This window comes from Rattus norvegicus, chromosome 3 (assembly GCF_021556685.1).
Source record: "Rattus norvegicus strain SHRSP/BbbUtx chromosome 3, alternate assembly SHRSP_T2T, whole genome shotgun sequence".
NCBI classification, from domain to species: Eukaryota; Metazoa; Chordata; class Mammalia; order Rodentia; family Muridae; genus Rattus; species Rattus norvegicus.
The window spans coordinates 11,991,369-11,996,829 of NC_141536.1; positions in this window are offsets into that span (position 1 = coordinate 11,991,369).

A 5,461-nucleotide genomic window follows, 5' to 3' on the forward strand; every position below is an offset into this window, starting at 1 on the left:
GATGTATGTGCTCCAGACAGACTGCCTGACCTGCCCAGGCAACGCTGGGCAATCAGCAGCACTTTAGTCCAGAGTCTTCCAACCTAGGCGTCCCTGGGAAGTACAGAGGGTCCTAACCGCCTAGGTAGACTCCACAAGGGCCCCATTTCCACTCTTGGACCTTCTCCTGTCCCTATAAGGTGGTCAATTGTTTTGAGTTCTGAGATGATTTTATGGGACTGGCATTTAATTTGGTATGTAGTTGAGGATGACTTTGAACTCAAGATCTTCCTGCTTCCTCCCGGGTGCTGTGATGAAAAATATCTGGCTGGAGTGTTTTGTCTTTTAGTAATGTCTGATTATGTGCACATGACTCAGGTTTCTGCAAACATGAGACCAGAGGCTTCAGAGTCCCCTGGAGCTGGAATTAGAGGAAGTGGGTTCTAGGAGCCAAACTGGGTCTTGAAGCAGGGTTTTTTCGTTTTTTTTTTTTTTTTCGGGGGGGGGGGGGGTTGGAGGGGGGAGGGGTGTCCAAGACATGGTTTCTCTATGTAACAGCTCTGGGTGTCCTGGACCTCTGTAGCTCTGCAGACCAGGCTGGTCTCCAACTCACAGAGACCCACCTGCTTTTGCCTCCTGAGTGCTGAGATTAAATGTGTGCACCACCACTGCCTGGCTTGAGGCACGCTTTATAAATGAACTATTCAAGAGTAGACCCAGTGGGTTCGGTCCTCAGCTCAAAAAAAAAAAGAAAAAAAAAAAGAGTCGACCCAGAACATAGAGACTGTGACTCACTCAGTGGACAATGTCACACAGGTAGTGGGGGCTGGAATGCAAAAGGCCATGCTCTTGCACTACCCTGCCACGTGATACAGAAGGCAGCAGGAAGCCAGAAATTGCTATTCCACACAAACCTGTGGAACCTGCTCTGGGCCACACCCATGGCCAGCAGCTTACAGTTCAGAGGTGAGGGTGGCCAAACTAACAAAGAGATCCAAGTGCTTCCGTGGGGGAAAGGCTTTAGATTTGGGGTACTTGGTATGTTTGAAAGCAAACCAAGGGAAGAAGCCCAGAGATACAAGAGCAGGGGTGGAGCATGGCTGGGTGTCATGTCAAATATGGCCAGCAGAGGGAGCAAGGGGCTCAGATTTGCATTCCTGGCCTGCAGTGCCCAGGCAGGGAAGCTGGACGAAGGGATGTGGGGTTTTGCCTCACCATTGAGCTAATGTGACACTGAATCTCAAGGCTGGTCTCTGAAGACTTTTGCTCAAACTTCCAAAGATTTAGGCTTGAAGAAAAAAAAAAGAAGCTTTTCAGATGTTAAGACGTCCTAGGAGCTGGAGAGATGGCTCAGTGGTTAAGAGCACTGACTGCTCTTCCAGAGGTCCTGAGTTCAATTCCCAGCAACCACATGGTGGCTCACAGCCATCTGTAATGGGATCCGATGCCCTCTTCTGTTGTGTCTGAAGGCAGCTACAGTGTACTTATACAAATTAAATAAATCTTTAAAAAAAAAAAGACCTCTTAGTAGGTCTTAGTCTCTTAGGTTTAGAGAGATGGTACCACGGTAAAGAGCATTAGCTCCGGGTTGGGGATTTAGCTCAGTGGTAGAGCGCTTGCCTAGCAAGCGCAAGGCCCTGGGTTTGATTCCCCAGCTCCGAAAAAAAAAAAAAAAAAAAAAAAAAAAAAAAAAAAAAAAAAAAAAGAGCATTAGCTCCTATTCTAGAGGAAAGAGTTCCAGCTCTAACTCCAGTTCCTGAGATGCTGCTGCCCTCTTCTGGCTTCCACTGGCACTGCACACACTACACATCCGTGCAGACAAAACACCCAGACTGAAAATAAAAAATGAACCCTAGCACCTGGGAGGCAGAGATGGATGGATGGTTCAAGGCCAGCCTGATCTACAGATTGAGTTCCAGGACAGTGTAGGTTACACAGAGAAACCCTGTCTTGAAAAAAAAAATTTTTTTTTGGTTCTTTTTTTTTCGGAGCTGGGGACTGAACCCAGGGCCTTGCGCTTCCTAGGTAAGCGCTCTACCACTGAGCTAAATCCCCAGCCCCAACAATTCTTATTTTTAATTAAAAAATTTTTTGGGGGGCTGGGGATTTAGCTCAGTGGTAGAGCGCTTACCTAGGAAGCGCAAGGCCCTGGGTTCAGTCCCCAGCTCCGAAAAAAAGAACCAAAAAAAAAAAAAAAATAAGAATTGTTTTTTAAAAAAATCTTGCATGGAGTGGTGGTGCACATCTTTAATCCCAGCATTTGAGAGGCAGAGACAGGCAGATTTCTGAGTTCAAGACCAACCTGGTCTACAGAGGGACTTCCAGGATACCAGAGCTACACACTGAAACCCTGTCTGAAACATGTCCCCAACCCCCAAATCTCATACTAGAAACCAGGTCTGATGTGACTCGTCCCTGTACTCACCACTGAGGCGGCTGTGATGAGATGAGTCGGGTCCGGCTACAGAGTGAAACTCCTCAAAAAATAAGGGACCTGGGTTCAGTCCCCAGCTCCAGTTCCAGTAGATCCTACACCTTCTGACCTCCTTGGCTTCTACACAAATATAGACAAGGCTGTTTCCCACTTTTACACTAATCCTTCTTTGAGGGGCTGGCAGCTCCCGGACCTGCATCTGATTGTTCCCAGACCATGCTGAGCCCTCTGCGGACACACAGTAATTGACCAATACGTGCTTATAACGTCAACTTACATAGCTACTGTTACTGGGCAGTGCCTCACATTTATCAAGTACTTGGCAGTTGCAGAACACCTATCTGTCACCTAGATCCAACTCCATGGAGCACAGCAGCAGTAGCTGCTAGGACATGGACCGAATGAGGTGTGCCCTGGGACACAGGAGCACTGCTCTGTTGGTTTTGAAATGTTCTCCCTGTGGAGCCTTAACTGCCCTGCAGCTTGCAGGAATCATTCCGCCTTAGATGGAGTGCTGCCATTACGAGTTCTGTGCACCAGGGCTTAGCAACAGGAGGCCTTTCAAGGAAGCATACCAGGCAGAATGGGTCAAAGCTTCAAAACAAAACAAAAACAAAACAAAACAGTAGACCAGCTGGTCACGGTTCCTCACACCTTTGGTACTAACACTTGGGAAGCAGAGGCAGGTAGATCTCCGCTTTCAAGCCAAACTAGTCTACATAGTTTCAGGCCAGCCAGGAAAGGAGTGGGGCAGACTGGAAGGATGGCCCAGTGGCTAACTTGCGGCTGGGTTTTCAGCACCCATACACACATAGTACACATACGTGCAGCATGTAAATGCATAAAATTTTGTTTCAGAGGAGGAGGAAGGTGCTATCAGAGGGGTTGAAATGTAACTTTGAAATATAAGGGACTAGAGAAGCCGGCTCAGTCATTAAGAATTCATACTGCTTTTGTAGAGGACAAGAGTTTCCAGTACCAGCCTTGAGTGACTCAAATCTGCCTTTGACTCCAGTTCTGGGGTATTCGATGCTGTCTTCTGGACTGTGCAAACACTGCACTCACATAAACATGCACAAAGACCTATATATAATTAAAATAATAAATAAATAACCAGTAAAAACCGGTATGGCAATGGAGCTGTGTGGTTGGGGAAAGGTGTCGAAGCTGGAAGGTGTGAGCATTGAACCCTTCCGGAAGGCGCCCCCTAGGAGATCAATCACTCCCTTACAGACTCTTAATGCCCATCAAACACAGAACGGGTAGGATTTTATCCTCATCCCACCAATGAAGAACAAGAGACTAGGTTTCTCTCCAAACACCAAGGAGTCTGGAGGTAAACGCCCCCACCCCACCCCGCCCCGCCTCGATGCTGAGCAGAGCGCTCCTGGAAGGGCCAGCCTCCTGCATCCTTGGAGGTCCAGCGGTGCTCGGGACAGGCAAGTGGCTGCCCAGGCCAGTGTGTGGCTATCGTTTTCAATTCCTAGGAAGAAGGTTAAATACCTTCCAGAGGCCCATAGAGGCCGTTGTGGCGAGGGCGGGGGCGACCCAGTGACTTTCAAAGGGGACCTGAAAGCTTAGCCACCCCTCCCCCGGGCCGCGGCTTCCTTCTGGCCTAATCAAATTCTGGGCTCAGCCCTCGTCTTTGGCGGCAGTTTAACCCGAGCCGGGGCGGATTTCTTTCTCACTGATCTCAGCTTGACACCCAATTAGCACAAGAATGGGAGGAGGAAGCCTGCGAGAGGCGCCTCCCAGCCTCCCGGGGCGCGCGAGGGGGCCGGCGGGAAAACAAAGGGCGGCGGGCAGGGGGGCACTTGCGCCCTCGCCTCCGCCCGCGACCTCGCTATTGTCTCTCTTGGAGCTTCAGAGAGGATGGAAGACTACTCCCTGGCTCGCAGGCTGGGGCCCCGGACCCTCTACTGCAAGGGATACTAGGGGAAAGTTATTTGGTTGAGACTCTGGCCTTAAGTGAGAAGCAGTGGGGAGGGGCAGGTCCCGAAGGCCTGGCTTTGGGAGACTCAGTTTTGTCATCTGAAAAATGGGAGGAATATACAAGGTGTAATCTACCACGGCTTTACCGCTGGGCACCGCAAAGTTCAATCAACAAATGCTCTTTGAGGGAACACAATGCTCAACCTGTTCCGTTTCTAACTGATGGATTAAGCTTGGTTCTGGACACAGTGGCAGTAGCAGCAGGACCAATGCTGCCAACCTGTGCTTCTGTTCAGATGAAGCCTGAACTCGGACTCATCATGTTCCTGAAAGGGACTCCCATGAGGACTGCTGGGGTGACAGATGAATATCTTCACACCCAGTTTACAGGTTCTAGGGATTTACTGACCCCAGAGCTTTGAGCTAGGTCAGCACTGGACTAAATGCATTCTCGAATGTTGTTTTGTTTTTAATTTTTTAAAATGTTTTAAAAAGATGTATTTATTTATTTTTTTAAAAAGATGTATTTATTTATATGAGTACACTGTAGCTGTCTTCAGACACCCCAGAAGAAGGCATGGGGTCTCATTACAGATGTTTGTGAGCCACTATGTGGTTGCTGGGAATTGAACTCAGAACCTCTGGATGAGCAGTCAGTGCTCTTAACCACTGAGCCACCTCACCAGCCCCTTAATATTTTTTTTAATGTCTTTATTTATCTTGCGAACTTAAGAGGGCATTGGATTTCCTGAAGCTGGCCTTCCAGGAGCCGCTATGAGTGATGATAATCGAGCCAGCCTCTAGATAGTGACCAGCCAGTACTCTCTGTTTATTCATTCACTCTATGTTAGTATGTGCATTGGGCTTTGCCTGCATGCATATTTGTATGAGAGCATTGGATCCCCTGGAACTGGAGTTACAGTCGTGAGCTGTGGAACCAAAACAGGACCCACAGGCCTGGTGTCCTGATGACTCTCTTCCGAATGATATAGTCTTACACCTACCTACCCCAAAGGTGGGTAGCCTTGAGCCCCTCTGCTGTCCAGGTCCTAACAGCCAATCATCACTATCAACCCTAAACCTTCCCCCTAAAAGGGACCGCAAAAAGCCAGTGAG